This window comes from Geotrypetes seraphini, chromosome 4 (assembly GCF_902459505.1).
Source record: "Geotrypetes seraphini chromosome 4, aGeoSer1.1, whole genome shotgun sequence".
Lineage (NCBI taxonomy): Eukaryota > Metazoa > Chordata > Amphibia > Gymnophiona > Dermophiidae > Geotrypetes > Geotrypetes seraphini.
Window position 1 is genome coordinate 110044082 of NC_047087.1, and position 16833 is coordinate 110060914.

The 16833-nt window shown below is 45.2% G+C and overlaps 1 protein-coding gene across 1 annotated transcript in view; it reads left to right on the top strand.

The window, feature by feature from the left end:
- B4GALT4 (beta-1,4-galactosyltransferase 4) overlaps nt 1-16833 on the top strand; it is a 145579-nt gene that overhangs the window by 110493 nt on the left and 18253 nt on the right. The gene's annotated exons all lie outside the window — the stretch shown is intronic.

A 16833-nucleotide genomic window follows, 5' to 3' on the forward strand; every position in this document is an offset into this window, starting at 1 on the left:
AATAAAGAGTGGAAAAGGGAAGTATGACCAGGTGAGGGAGGAGAAGAGTTGGAAACAATTACTGTTGGAGCTACAGTAGTGGTAGGCAAAATGCCAGCAGCTTTCTTGGACACAGATTACTGATCAATCTCCAAGCTTTTAGAGACCTGTAGTTATTGTTATGTAAACTCATTATTATTATACTAGTTCAATAGGAATGTCAGTCTTGAACCAGTGGGTTTATGCATCTTCACCTGTGGGGTGTGTAGAGAGCCTCAGTTGCATTTTTTTCTCTCTGCCTCCCTTCTCCCTGGGCTGTCCTGTACTCCTCGGTTATTCTCATACCGGAAGCTGACAGGCTATACGCAGGAAACAAAGACAGGAAACTGACAGGGTTGATGGTTAGTTTAGAAGAGGTTTGCAGGCAGATTGATAGGCTTAAAAATGATAAATCCCCAGGACCAGATGGCATCCATCCGAGGATAATCAAGGAACAGAAAGGGGCTATAGCTGAACTGCTTCAACTAATAGCCAATCTGTCGATCAAATCAGGAAGGATTCCGGAAGACTGGAAAGTGGCGAATGTTATGCCGATCTTCAAGAAAGGTTCATGTAGAGATCCAGGAAACTACAGACCAGTGAGTCTGACCTCGGAACCGGGAAAGATGGTAGAGGCGCTGATAAAGGACTGCATCATTGATCACCTTGACAGACACAATCTGATGAGGACCAGCCAGCACGGCTTCAGCAAAGGAAGATCTTGCTTGATGAACTTGCTGCACTTCTTTGAGGGAGTAAACAGGCAGATAGACAAGGATGACCTGGTCAACATTGTATATCTGGATTTTCAGAAGGCATTCGACAAGATCTCGCATGAACGACTATTTTGAAAAATTGTAAGCCATGGAATCGCGGGAGAAATACTCATGTGGATTAAAAACTGGCTGGCGGATAGGAAACAGAGAGTGGGGGTAAATGGACAATGCTCAGACTGGAAAAGCGTCATGAGTGGAGTGCTGCAGGGTTCGGACCTGTGCTCTTCAACATATTTATAAATGACCTGGAAATTGGTACGACGAGTGAAGTGATGAAATTTGAAGACGATACGAAGTTATTCAGAGTAGTGAAGACACAGAAGGATTGCGAAGACTTGCAACGTGACATAAACATGCTCGAGAAATAGGCCGCGACATGAGGCAAATGAGGTTTAACGTGTATAAGTGTAAGGTGATGCATGTCGGTAACAAAAATCTTATACATGAATACAGGATGTCCGGTGCAGTACTTGGAGAGACCCCCCCCCAGGAAAGAGACTTGGGAGTCCTTGTCGACAAGTCAATGAAACCGTCCACACAATGCGCAGTGGCGGCGAAAAGGGTGAACAGAATGCTAGGAATGATTAAGAAGGGGATCACGAACAGATCGGAGGAGGTTATCATGCCGCTGTACCGGGCCATGGTATGCCCCCACCCAGTGGCGTACCAAGGGGGGGGCGGGGGGGGCGGTCCGCCCCGGGTACCAAGCCCTGAGGGGGTGCTCCCGGTCCGGTCCAGTTACCCCCCCCTGCGCCGGGTGTCGCGTCTGGAAACAGCCTGCAGCAAGATCGCGATGCCAGAGATCTTTGCCTGCTTCGACTGTTTCCTCCGCCACGGTCCTGCCCCTCCTCTGATGTCAGAGGAGGGGCGGGGCCGCGGCGGAGGAAACAGCCGCAGCAGGCAAAGATCTCTGGCATCGCGCGATCTTGTTGCAGGCTGTTTCCCCAGGGCAGTAGCGTACCAAGGGGGGCGAGGGGGAGGTCCATCCCGGGTGCCGCCTTAGGGGGGGGTGCACAGCTGGCCCGGTCCCTATCGCGCTCCTACCCTCCCAGCGAAAGCAGCATCGGCGCCATTATCGAAAAAGGTAATGGCGCCAGGCCTTGGAGCACCAAGGCAGACCGCTTCTCCCCTCTCCCAGCCGAAACCCCGCTGACCATCCTATCTCTCTCCCCCCCAAGTGAACCTTTCTGACCCTCCCAGCGAAAGCAGCAAACCTCCCTCCAGTAGCGTCGGCTTTATCCTCCCTCTGCCGCATCACTGATGACGTCATCAGTAACGCGGCAGAGGGAGGAGAAAGCCGCGAAGGAGGTTTGCTGCTCTCGCTGGGAAGGTCGGAAAGGTTCACGGGGGGGGGAGATAGGAGGGTCAGCGGGGGTTCGGCTGGGAGGGGGGAGAAGGGTGCTCCATTACCTTCTTCGGGCAGCAGCAGCGTTTACAATTCGCTGCTGTTGCCGGCTTCAGGCCTTGTTCTCTGCCGGGTCCTGCCTACTTCCAGTTTTCATGAAGACAGGACCCGACAGAGAGGAAGGCCTGAAGCGGGCAACATCAGTGAATTGTGAATGCTGCTGCTGCTCGATGAAGTTCAGGACATCAGGACATCGGGGAAGGAGCAGGGAGAAATCGGCTGCTGGCTTGGGGGTGAGGGTAGGGAAAGAATCGTGGAAGTGAAGAAATCGGCACGATGGCTTTGTGCAGGCTAGGGGGAGAGAGAAAGAAAGGAAAAAATAAAGAGGGGGGGCCAGGGGGAGAGAGAAAGAAAGGCAGAAAGAAAGAGGGGGACCAAGGGGAGAGAAAGAAAGGCAGAAATAAAGAGGGGGACCAAGGGGAGAGAAAGAAAGGCAGAAATAAAGAGGGGGTCAAGGGGGAGAGAAAGAAAGGCAGAAAGAAAGAGGGGGGCCAGGGGGAGAGAGAAAGAAAGGCAGAAAGAAAGAGGGGGACCAAGGGGAGAGAAAGAAAGGCAGAAATAAAGAGGGGGGTCAAGGGGGAGAGAAAGAAAGGCAGAAAGAAAGAGGGGGGCCAGGAGGAGAGAGAAAGAAAGGCAGAAATAAAGAGGGGAGCCAGGGGGCGAGAGAAAGAAGAAGGATCAGAAGAAGGACCAGAGACTCATGAAATCACCAGACAAAAAAGTAGGAAAAATGATTTTATTTTCAACTTAGTGATCAAAATGTGTCCGTTTTGAAAATTTATATCTGCTGTCTATATTTTGCACTATGGCCCCCTTTTACTAAACCGCAATAGAGTTTTTTAGCGCAGGAAGCCTATGAGCGTCGAGAGCAGCGTGGGGCATTCAGCGCAGCTCCCTACGCTAAAAACCGCTATCGCAGTTTAGTAAAAAGGGAGGGGGAATATTTGTCTATTTTTGTATAGTTGTTACTGAGGTGACATTGCATAAAGTCATCTGCCTTGACCTCTTTGAAAACCCGCAGAATATAAATGATAATTAACATTTTCTCTGCGTACAGCGTGCTTTGTGTTTTTAAAATTTTATTGTTGGTAGATCATTTTGACTTGGCCACAAAGGTAAGGGGGAGGGAGGGAGGGGAACTGCTGAAAGACATCTAATAATCCTTGCAGGCTTGACTGCAGGGAATTATTTTTGTAAAATCATGTTTTGTTATGTGACTGGCATTATCTAGACTTTAATTTCTATGAATGAATAGAATGAAAATGATATAAAATTACTTGCTTGTTTTTATGTGCGTGCGCTGAAGGAAAGTGGAGAGAGAGTGGGCTGAGGATGCTGAAGGGAAATGGGGAAGAGAGTGGGGAGAAGACGCTGATTTATAAATTGACAATTGTACAGAATATTGTTTCTTTTTATACTTTAATATAAACAATTCAAGGCTTGTGTGGATGGAATCAGGTGGTTTGCGGGGATGGGGACCGAGCTTAGGGGGATTAGTCCAATAAAATTGTATTTTTTTATATCTCATTATTTGTTTTATTTTTATTTGTTAATTTATAAAGTGGTGATTGTTATGTATCAGTTTTTTCAAATTTACATCTACTGTCTTTATATTTTGCACTGTATTAGAGGACATGTGTTACTGTTTTTTGTGGTGTTGCATTGTATCCAGGGTCTGGTTTCTTGGCGGATCAGTTTAACTTTTGTCTACATATTTCTATTTTTAGTTTGTGATTATTCCATTTTGGGCGAGGGTGTATCTCTGTTCTGTGTGTATGAAAAAGACATAGTTTTCAGTTGGCATTGACTACAGGACCAATTGACTGTGCGGGATCTGGCTTGTTTAGTTTTACAATGTATGTGTTGGTGTTCTAGTGCTCACTGCAGTGTTTAAGATGCAGCCTTTTCCTAGGTACACTCTTGTGGTGCGATATGTAGATTGGTACTAAAAATCATATTTTTCATATAGATGGGGGGGGTGTCAAAAAATGATGGGCCCTGGGTGCCACATACCCTAAGTACGCCACTGCCTGCAACTACTCCATATGTACTTCTAATGTCATGACAATTTAGACATAATTTATGTTTTGTTATGTTTGGAATAATGGTTACATATATGAGGTTCAATAAAAGAAAATTTTCACTGCCTGTTTCTATTCTGACCATTTATTCCATTTCATGGTTATTGCAAAAAAAAAAAAAAAAAAATTTTTTTTACATGGGCCCCGGGTGCCACATACCCTAGGTACGCCACTGCCCCCACCTCAAGCACTGCACACTGTACATGAAGAAGGACACAGTACTACTCGAAAGGGTCCAGAGAAGAGCGACTAAAATGGTTAAGGGGCTGGAGGAGTTGCAGTTCAGTGAGAGATTAGAGAAATTGGGCCTCTTCTCCCTTGAAAAGAGGAGACTGAGAGGGTACATGATCGAAACATTCAAGATAATTTAAGGGAATAGACTTAGTAGATAAAGACAGGTTGTTCACCCTCTCCAAGGTAGGGAGAACGAGAGGGTACTCTCTTAAAGTTAAAAGGGGACAGATTCCTTACAAACATAAGGAAGTTCTTCTTCACCCAGAGAGTGGTGGAAAGCTGGAACGCTCTTCCGGAGGCTGTTATAGAGGAAAACACCCTCCAGGGATTCAAGACAAAGTTAGACAAGTTTCTGCTGAACTGGAATGTATGCAGGTAGGGCTGGTCTCAGGGCACTGGTTTTTGACCTGTGGGCCGCCGCATAAGCTGCTGGGCACGATGGACCACTGGTCTGACCCAGCAGCGGCAACTTTTTATCTTCTTATGTTCCTAGCTCCATATAAGCCATTGGAGGAGGCGTCAAGATTGAACGTCACTGTGAAAGTAACATTGTTGGTAGCTATCATGTCTGTATGACAAATATCAGAACTGCAGGCTCTATCCTACAGGGAACCTTTTCTTAGAAAACTGGAACTGGGAATTGCACTGTGTACAGTCCCGTCCTTACCAATGGTAGTGTCCTGCTTTCATGTCAACCAGAAGGTTTGGTTGCCGGCATGTACGCCTTCGGAATCCAAGAAGACTGGCAGGATCATGAACTTGCAAGATGTGTACAAGGTGGCAAAATTGGATACCACTTTTGGAGCTTCAATGCTGTTAGTCTCATATGTTCCACCCTAGATTTCAGGTACTGCTTTGATATGTCCCACTGTTTCAAGACTGATGTTCCTATTGAACTAGAAGGGAAGATTATATACCTACCTTGTTAATCTTCTTTCTAAGAGATGGGAATTAGAGAATGACACAATAGCTGTTACCTGCGGTAAGTTGCGGATAGCCATGGGTAACCCACCAAAATGGTGGGGGGAAACCAGTGTTCACCGCGGCTACTGGGACAAGGCTGGTGAATGGCCTTGTCTTCGCAGTTAAGGGAGGGAACGCTCACGGTTAGCGATCGCACACCCGCCCTCCTTACTCCGTCCTTCCGCGCATCTCCCTCTCTCCCTCCCTTCCCCTTATCTTTGCGGCGGGCAATTTCTAAATTTTCTTTCTAGGAGCAGCCGGAGCCTCGAAGTCGTGTGTGGATGCCGGAAAGGTGTCCTCTGACACAACCGGAAGTTGCGTCAGAGGAGACCTTTCTGGCAGCCACAAGCGACTTCAAGGCTCCGGCTGCTCCTAGAAAGAAAATTTAGAAATCACCCGCTGCGAAGATAAAGGGAAGGGAGGGAGGAATGGTGGGGTTTGTCCGATCGCTTCCACCGTACATCTAGGCATCTCCTTCCCCCTTACTTTCATGGTGGGCGATTTCTTTAATTTTCTCTCTCGGAGCAGCCGGAGCCTTGAAGTCGCGTGGGGGCACCTCGTCACGCCCTACAGCAGTGTTTGGATAGAACCCCAGAGTGGGTTTCTCAGCAGAAGCAGCAGCATTTATTATATGTTAATGCCAGTCACCCAGGGATGTTATTAGGCGGAAGCTTTAAAGTTCCATACAAACATTGGACATAGTAACAAATATACATACTGCTTAATGCTAATAACTGAGGGCTCCCTTTTATTAATTAATTGTGAGTTATTTTGGCAGAGTGTAAGTTCTGTGTTTGGATATAGAAAGTTTGTATTTTTATAGCACTTAAAGTTATCGAGTGGGCAGTTCAATGTTGCCACTTGTCAGCTATCTTTTAGCACTGTTCTGGGACTGCCCAAATCAAAACTGATAACTTTGGCCTTTTACAACTTAAACAACCAATATTGTGTAAGTGACTGAAATTAATAAAATAAAAAGTGTTGTGCAGCTGGCACAGTCACTGGCCACATACAGCTTTTGAATATTGACTCCCCACTCCTCCCAATACAAAGGGTTATGGCTTGATCCCTCTTCTCTGTTTCATGTTGTTCTCACTGATGTACTGCTCAGGAAGCAACTCTGTGGCAGGGCTCAGATAATCTCTGGGAGGGAACAAGTGATCTGGCATGCACTAGTTATGACCATTGCTCTCACTTCAAGGACTGGTAAGAACTGTGTAGCCTCTATGCGAGCTCAGACGGATGAGGGCAGTTAGTGTGCAGATTGTTGGCGGTATATAAGAATAAAGTTATTATTATTATTATTATTATTATCAGTGATTTGGACATTGCAGGTGGACAGCAGTGTCCATCATTTCACATATGAGCCGGAGCCTTGAAGTTGCTTGTGGCTGCCAGAAAGGTCTCCTCTGGTTTCCGGCAGCCACACGTGACTTCAAGGCTCCGGCTGCTTCTAGAAAGAAAATATAAAAATCACCCGCCGCGAAGGTAAGGGGAAGGGAGGGAGAGAGGGAGGAAAGGTGGGGTAGAGAGGAACAGATGCTAAAGGGAACTGGGGAAGGGACAGAGGGGAGAACATGCTGAAGGGAACTGGGGAAGAGAGAGAGGGGAGAAGACGCTGAAGGGAACTGGGGAAGAGAAAGAGGGGAGAAGACGTTGAAGGGAACTGGGGAAGAAAGAGTGAGGAAAAGATGCTGAAGGGAACTGGGGAAGAGAGAGTGAGGAGAAGACGCTGAAGGAAAATGGGGAAGAGAGAGATGCCAGACTATGGGGGGGAGCAGAGGGAAGAAGATTGGTGCCAAACCAATAGGGGTGGGGGGTGGAGGGAGAGATGGAAGGGAGAGAGAAGGCAGACAGTGGATGGAAAGAATTGAATGAGGAGAAGATGAGGAAAGCACAAATCAGAGAATAAAGGTAGAAAAAAATTCTATTTATTTTCTTTTTTTTTGCTTTAGAATAAAGTAGTATATTAGTTGTGTTGATAAAAATTTATAAACAAAGCCCTGCCAGCTGAACATCTCCATCTCTAGTTCAGCAGCCAGAACTTTGATTTATAAAATGATAATTGTACAGAATATTGTTTCTTTTTATACTTTAATAAAATAAGTTCAGTATAAAACCATTTGAGGCTTGTGTGGATGGGATCAGATGGTTTGCAGGGACAGGGCAGGGATGGGGACTGAGCTTGCGGGGACGGGGTGGTGATGGGGACTGAGCTCACAGGGACGGTGATGGTGATGAGCTCGCGGGGACAGGACGGAAACAGGGACAAATTTTTTCCCCGTGTCATTCTCTAATAGGAATGTCAGTCTTGAAGCTCGCCCTGTCAGTTGATTCATAGCCTGTCATTCTGTCTTGGACATAGCTGTAGCTTCAGACAGTTTGCTTCTTCTCTTGGCCTTTAACAAGAGCAGAGATAAGAAGCTTACCTATCTCAAGAAGCCAAGGGGTATCTTATAGAACCCCGTGCTTATTAGTGCAGGCTGCACTCAAATAGGTGGCCTGTTTCCTGCCTCATGATGGGTTATAAAGTGATCATCATTGTTAATATTATTATTTGTTGTGTTATGAGCAGAACAGACTTGTTTCTTGGGGAGACTTCTGTACCCCTCCCTTTTATGTTTATTCTCCAAGACTGACCACCTGCTTTGAAATGAACTGAGGAATACAGGGCAGCCCAGGGAGAAGGGAGGCGGAGTGGAAAAATGCAAATGAGGCTCTCTGCACACATCCCACAGGTAAAGGTGCATAAACCCACTGGTACAAGGCTGATGTTCTATCTTCTAGAAAGAAGAGTAATAAGGTACAGTAAGTACATAATCTTCCTTTCTTTTGTTTTATATTATTATCATCATTGTAAACAACAATGATGGCACTGTCATTTCATGAACCTTGCTGCATTTCTGTTCCACCAAAGAATCACCCAGTGAACTTAATGGATAGAAAGATACATAATCAAATACAGAAACATCAAAGAATAAATACAAACAAATACATTTAAAATATTGCATAAAGAAATAAAAACAATATTTGCATTGAATGTCCAGCTAGTTTTCACTGAGGAAAGCTGGTGCTGCAAACCTGCTGAGTCTGAAATGAAACTTCTTGACCCATGTGTTTGGATTTTGGAATGGATTCTGTGATCCCGTGATAACAGGGAGCAGGGCAGGATTAATTTGTCGAGGGCCCCTAGGCACACAAGTACACTGGGCCTCCTGCTCCGCCCCACCCGACCATGAGCCCAGGCAGAAACAGGAAGCTGTGTCAGAGGGAAGCTTTGGGCAAGCAGCACCGCTTGCAAAATTACAGTTCCCTTTGCCTTTCTTACCCGTGTTGCTTGCTTGGTCTTACTTTCCATCAATGGGGGGCACGTTGCTGATCGGGGAGGGGGCGCGCGTTGACAATCGGGGTGGGGGGGGCTGCGTTGCTGATCGATGCTGGAGAAGCCCATTGCCATTTTGAAAAAACAATGTTGATGTCCTCCTTCATCGGGCCCCCCTGACCATTTCAGGCCCTAGACATGTGCCTACTGGGCCTATTGGTTAATCTTGCCCTGACAGGGAGGAATAAGCCCCAGAGAGTAGCCCAATAGAGACTGGTTCTAATTAAGCTGGGAGCAGAGAGACCCAGCAGAAATTGTTAAGTTTATTAATCTGAAAAACTCCCTTTCTCCAGAGGCATCAGGATAGTTAACTAGGGCTAGACATTTTATACCTAATGTGCAAAACAGAAAATAATGATTCAACATGAACAAAATACGTACAGTGGGCACAAAGTGGTGAACAAATGAGAACCAAATTCAGCTTGCTGTCCAGCCAACCTTTATAACAAAAGTAACAAAAATAAATGGAAGAAAAGGCTAGCAAGATGAAACAAGCATGGCAAATTCATCAAAATATCAGTTTTGGAGTAGAGGAGTAGCCTAGTGGTTAGAGCGGTGGGTTAGACATCTGGGAGGACCTGGCTCAAATTTCACTGTTGCTCCTTGTGTTTTTGGGCAAGTCACTTAGGGGCCTTTTTTTTTTATTTATAATTTTGAATACATTACACTATCCAATACTTCAAAAGAAAAAAGGAAAATCACATAAAACAATACATAATCAAATGCATACATAATTCCTTTTAAGCCCACATTAATGGGGAGTATACCTTGCTATTTCTAATTAAATAAAGTTCAAGAAAATAGAGGACAATAATTCTTGGTTCACACTAAAGACCCTTGAATCATTCCTTAAAAAGTGGGATATTTTATATTAATTCTCCTCATAATCTCAGCTAGGTGAAACAAATCTCGTTTATATTCCTATTTCTATTCTCTTGCAACTAAAAATTGTTGTAATTGTATGGGGTCCCAGAATGAGTACTCAATATCTTGTAACTTAATCAAGCATTTACAGGGAAATTTCAGGTAAAAGGATGCATCCAGTGCCAACACTCTATCCTTCAATTTCAAAAATTCTTTCCTCCTCAACTGAGTGGTTCTAGATACATCCGGAAAAATCCTAACCAAATCCCCACAAAATTTCATTAACCTGTTTTTAAAGTAAAGTTTCATAATCGACATCTTGTCCATCTCGCTCATGCATGTTACTACCAGGGTGGACCGACTCTGAATCACATCCTGTGTATCTTCCAAAAATTCAGTCAAATTTACCTCTGGTGTGATCAGATGGTCCACGTCCTGGGCAGATTCAACTTTTTTAGGAGGAATATAATAATAATTATTTATTGGAAAATTCTCCGCATTGGCCATTCCCAGTACTTCTTTAAAAAACTTCCTTAATAAAATCTCAGGTGACAATAAATGAGTTACTGGAAAATTGACCAGGCGGAGATTTTTCACTCTATTCATGTTCTCTATAGATTCAATTTTAGAATGTATCACTGTGGAATCTTTAACAGCTGATACTGAGACAGCTTGTAAATTATTACATTGAGTTTCTATAACATTTAAACGTTTATTCAAACAACCTAAGTTTGAGTCCACATTTTCTAATTTAGAGGAAACTAACTGAGAAAAGTTTCCCATTTGTTTCATCGTTGTCCTGAGAAACCCTTCAACCCTGGATATTCCTAACCATAAGTCCTTTAAAGTAATATCCTGTGTTTCCTCTGTTCTTGGGTTTTCATCAACTCCTCCAGAAAATATCAATGGTTTAGGTATTTCAGCATATACTAATTTACTTGTATGGGTAGATGAGACCACTTGAGCATTGGATATAGTAGGGTTTATATTCCCACTATCACTGGGTACCGGATGAAGGGGAGGAGTACGGTTGAGGGGACTTATTGAAGCTCCTGACAAGGAGGAATCTACATTTGGTGGTACTCCAGGTAAATTATCAGAAAGTAATGTTAAATGTCTATTCATTGGACCTGATACCACTGGTGTAGAGCTTTTTGGTTTGATTTTCCTTTTTCCCATATTGTAACAGTCATATAAAAATTTTATATTACCGACCTATTCCAGCTCCCGGACTCCTCGTGGCTCCAAGGGGCTCCCAAGGGGCCTGGCGTGCCCCTTAGGGCACGCCCCTTCGGCCGTGCGGCTGCAGCCGCAACCGCAGTAGCGGCTTGATTTTAAAGAGTTGGAGACGGACCCGATGACATCAGGGGGTCCGTCTCTGTAGGTGCTTGCGGGCGTGTGAAGAAAGTTGAGAACCGCTGCTGCAGGAGGCCAGGAACCAACAAGCACACCCCTCAATGGTATCCTCTAGGTAAGGGCAAAGCTCCTGATATAGCCGTGGCAGCGGCTTGATTTTAAAGAGTTGGAGACGGACCCGATGACGTCAGGGGGTCCGTCTCTGTAGGTGCCTGCGGGTGTGTGAAGAAAGTTGAGAACCGCTGCTGCAGGAGGCCAGGAACCAACAAGCACATCCCTCAATGGTATCCTCTAGGCAAGGGCAAAGCTCCCGATACAGCCGCGTGCTACCGATCCAGGGCATCCCCAACTTGTTTATAAGTTCTTCAAATTTTAGTGTCTATCAACTTGAAAGAGAGACTACATATCTAATCAGACTTCATTGGCTGCGAATATGGGCACATTGCTTTTTTAGAATATGTTTGATGCTATTTAGAGCTTTCCATGGGCTGGGTCACAGTTACATGTATAAACTTCTCACTCTTTTCCCCAAAAAGAATCTCTCACATGAAGAAACTTTGGGGCTCATAATCGAATGCATCCCAAATGTAGCCCTGTGGCTTTAAGGAACGGGAAGCTCCTAGAATTCATTTTTTTGAAGACACAGAAGCCCCCACCCGTCAGGCTATAGTCCTAGAAATCTCGACCTTCAAGAGAGTCTGCAAACACTATTAGTTTATAAAAATAAGCATGTAAGAAATCAGTATGTCAAAACAAGCACACAAATGCTTTATTTTGTGCAACATAAGGGGCTCATAATCGACCCTCCCCCCCAAAAAAAACGTCTAAAAAGTGGCCTAAATGGGTACTTGGACGATCAAAAAGCCTAATCGTCTAAGTAAGAACATAAGCATGGCCTGTGCCGAGTCAGACCATGGGTCCATCATGCCCAGCAGTCCGCTCCCGCGGCGGCCCCCCCAGGTCCATGACCTAGAAGTGATATTATACCTAAAACATTATATTCCTTAATCCTTTAATATCCTGTATGGTAACCCTCTAACTATATCCTTCAATCCCCTTTTCCTTCAGGAAATCATCTAATCCCATTTTGAAACCCAAAATCGTACTCTGTCCTACCACCTCCTTTGGTAGCGCATTCCAGGTGTCCACCACCCTCTGAGTGAAGAAGAACTTCCTAGCATTTGTTTTGAATCTGTCTCCTTTCAATTTTTGCAAATGCCCTCTTATTTTTGTTGCCCCCGCTAGTCTGAAGAATCTGTTCCTCTCTACCTTCTCCATACCCTTCATGATCTTATAAGTTTCTATCATGTCCCCTCTAAGTCTTCGCTTTTCCAGGGAAAAGAGCCCCAGTTTCTCTAGCCTTTCAGCATATGAAAGGTTTTCCATGCCTTTTATCATCCTTGTTGCTCTTCTCTGGACCCTCTCGAGTATCACCATATCTTTCTTAAGGTACGGCGACCAGTATTGAACGTAGTACTCCAGATGCGGGCGCACCATTGCCCGATACAGTGGCAGGATAACTTCCTTCGTTCTGGTAGTGATACCTTTTTTGATAATGCCCAACATTCTATTCGCCCTCTTTGAGGCCATTGCGCATTGTGCCGCCGGCTTCATTGTCCTATCTACTAAAACCCCCAAGTCCTTTTCCAGTTTGCCTTCTCCCAGTACCATCCCCCCCCCATCGTGTAGTTATACATCGGGTTTCCTTTCCCTATGTGCAAGACTTTACATTTCTCTACATTGAAACTCATCTGCCACTTGTCTGCCCACTCACTCAGTTTGTTCAGGTCTCTTTGTTGTTCTTTGCATTCCTCCACAGTTTTAACCCTACTGGAGAGTTTTGTGTTGTCCGTGAATTTTATAATTTCGCACTTCGTCCCTGACTCCAGGTCATTTATGAATATATTGAACAGCAGCGGTCCCTGTACTGACCCCTGCGGGATGCCACTTGTGACCCCTTTCCAGTCAGAGTAGTGTCCCTTTACTCCTACCCTCCGTTTCCTGTCTGCCAGCCAATTTTTGATCCATCTGTGTACTTCCCCTTCCACCCCGTGGTTCCACAGTTTCCTTAGTAGGCGCTCATGGGGTACCTTGTCGAAGGCTTTTTGGAAGTCCAGATATACGATGTCTATGGGGTCACCTTTGTCCAATTGTTCGCTTATCACCTCAAAGAAGTGCAATAGGTTCATTTGGCATGATCTTCCTTTACAGAAACTATGCTGGCTTGTTCCCATCAGATTATTTCTTTCTATATGCTCATTGATACTGTCCTTGATCAATGATTCGGCCATCTTCCCCGGAACTGAGGTTAAGCTCACCGGTCTGTAGTTCCCCGGGTCGCCTCTTGATCCTTTTTTAAAGATAGGTGTAACATTCGCTATCCTCCAGTCCTCCGAAATTACCCCTGTTTTCAAGGATAGGTTGCAAATCTGCTGCAGCAACTCCACCGTTTCGTCTTTGAGCTCTTTCAGTATTCTCGGGTGGATTCCGTCTGGGCCCGAAGATTTGTCAGTTTTTAATCTATCTGTTTGAGTACGTCTTAGAGGCTTACCTCCATACATGATAATTTTCCCTCCTGATCCCCCTTGAAGATTTTTTCCAGTTCCGGCATGTTGGATGTGTCCTCCTTTGTGAAGACCGACGAAAAGAACGTGTTTAGTCTGTCTGCCACCTCTTCTTCCTCCTTCACCACTCCTTTCCTGTCTCCCTCACCCAGAGGTCCCACCTCCTCCCTCGCTGGCTGTTTTTCTCTCACATATCGGAAGAATGGTTTAAAATTCTGTGCTTCCCTGGCAAGTCTCTCTTCATACTCTTTGTTTGCTTTTCTGATCACACGATGACATTCTTTTTGATGCTTCCTGTGCTCTTTCCAATTTTCCTCAGTTTTATCCTTTTTCCACTTCCAGAATGATTTTTTCTTGTCCCCTATCACATTCTTGACTTCATTGGTTATCCATGCCGGGTCTTTTGCTTGATTCTTTTTGCACCCTTTCCTAAATCTGGGTATATATAGGTTTTGTGCTTCATTTACCGTGTCTTTGAATAAGGACCAGGCTTGCTCCACCGTCTGTGCTTTCCTGGAGCTGTTACTGAGTTTCTTCTTCACCATTTGTCTCATGGCATCATAGTTCCCTTTCTTGAAGTTAAACGTTGTTGCAATGGTTCTCTTCCCCTTTGACACTCCTATTTCCACTTTGAAATGGATCATGTTGTGATCACTGTTTCCTAATGGTCCACTACTTCCACTTCCTTGGCAGGTCCATTCAGCCCGTTGAGGATTAGATCCAGAATAGCCGTCCCTCTCGTTGGTTCCTTGACAGGTTGAGGGGTGGTAGATTCAAAGGCAATGTTAGGAAATTCTACTTTACGGAGAGGGTGGTGGATGCCTGGAATGTGCTCCCGAGAGAGGTGGTGGAGAGTGTTACTATGTTCCAAGAAGCAGTCCCGTACAGCCTCCAGGAACTCCGTTTCCGTTGTACATTTTGAAACTCTAAGACTCCAGTCTATCCTGGGATAGTTGAAGTCTCCCATAACTATGGTGTTTGCGTTTTTGCATTCCCACCTCAACTCAGCTCCCAGTTCTGTGTCATTTGCTTCAGTTTGCCCTGGTGGGCGGTAGTACAGCACCATCTTTATCTCGGCTCCCTTTCTTCCCGGTATTTTGACCCATAGTGATTCCAGTTGGTCATTTGTCATTGCTGCGTCCACTCCGGTTGAGTGAATGGTGTCCTTTATGTAAAGTGCTACTCCTCCTCCTTTCTGATGTGTCCTATCTCTTCGGTAGAGCTTGTACCCTGGCAGTACTATGCCCCATTTGTTTTCCTCGTTCCACCATGTTTCCGTGATCACTATGATGTCTAGGCTCTCCTGGCCACGCGACCCCCCCCCCCCCTACAAGATCGGGCAAGAGGGAGCCCAACCTCTCCTGCCCAGGCGACCACCCTATCCCCCACCCCGACACCCCCGTACCTGAAAAACATTGGCCGGACAGACGGGTCCCAAGCCCGTCCGTTGGGCAGGCCAGCCATCCCTCGAATGGCCTTATGGGCCCAGGTGGCTCAAACCCTGCACACAGGTGGGGCCTGAGTGCCAACCGGAATTGGCCCAGTAGTCTTATGCCCCTCCTGTGGGTGGGGCCTTAGGCACATGGGCCGGGTTTGGTTATGGATCGGCAGGGCCAGGAGGGCTTGGGCTCTCTCCTGGCCCGATCATTGTCGGCGGGGCCAGGAGGGCTTGGGCTTTCTCCTGGCCCGATGCTAAACCCATGCTTCGTGGCTAGAACTAATGCCAGCTCAATGCTGGCATTAGCGTCTAACGCGCACGCTAAAACCACTGTCGCAGCTTAGTAAAAGGAGCCCTAAGTGTAAAAATGGTAATGTTATCTCGGAGAATGGTGATTGGGCCATGGGGTTCTGTAGGACTCCCTTTTGTTACCCATATTATTTAACATAATGACATCCTCAATGGAGTCTATTCTATCAGAAAAGGGCATTATCTCTTTAAGTTATGCAGATGATATTCTTATATATCTTTTAATGAAAAAGTTGATAATATTTGAGAACTTGACAAATCAGGTAGTTATTTAATGGGAAAACAGGCACATGATTATTGATTAAAACTCAACAAAGATTCTTGTTGTTAGGATCACCTGTCAATCTTCATTTAAATTTACAAATAACAGTTAAAAATAAATTGGAACGGACTGAACTGATGGGAATTCAAGATTGCGGTAGCCTATGACTCGTGCTCCTGAGTTAACCCAATAGCGTTCCTTTTTCTTACCTCTTTAGCAATGCCACATATCAAGCGCAAGGGGATAGTTCGGGTTGATCCCTCGATGCCACAAACTTCCTCTCCGATGCAGCAGCGGTCTATTCGCGAGTTCGCGTCAATTTGAATCCCGTGGTGTTTCCTGGGGGGATGATGGCGCTTTCCCCCGCTTGAGGAGAAGCGGAGGACCTTGCCTGCGAAACATCTCTGTCTCCCCCTTTTGCTGTTCCACCACCGCGCCCTGCTTCACACACAGCGATGTCTGAAGAGCCCTGACGAATGGAGAGTGCAGGAGAAACCCCAGTTCGAGGGGCAGAAGCTGCGAGAGCAACAAAGGAGCAGGGAGAGTTGGGAGCTGACATGGAAGTCAGCACTCTTCTGGTTAAACCTCCGGTGGTTACACTGGAGAGTATTTGGGATGCTCTCTCCAGTTTGAAACTTTGAATGCCACTGTAGCCAAGTCATCATGAGAAGTAGTAGCTCTAGTAAGTACAGTTGATTCTTTGGAACTTAAATTAGAAGGGACTAAGGAAGATTTCTCCAGCAATTTAAAACAAGTTAATGAAAAGGTGGAAAAGCTTCAAGACTTAACTGTTAGATTAATTAAGGACAAAAATCAATTAAATCGCAAGGTTGAACAATTAGAAAATTTCAATCGTCATTTAAATATACGCCTTTTGAACTTTCCCAGGTCCCTGGGGTTTTTTCCAATCAAGATGTTTAAAAAATATCTATTTGAATGTTTAAAATTCTCCCCTGAATGTATGCCACCTGTTAACAAGATATACTATTTATCATCAAAGAAAGAGGCGGGGTAAACCCAGAGGCTGAACAGATCTTAAATGGTGAAGGTATATTAAATGTTACAGATCTTTTAGAGTCAACTGTATTCAAAACTTCTGAAAGAATGACATTATTAGCTGCATTGGTCTTTGAACAAGATGTAGATACAATTTTTCATTCATATTTTCGATATCCACAGGT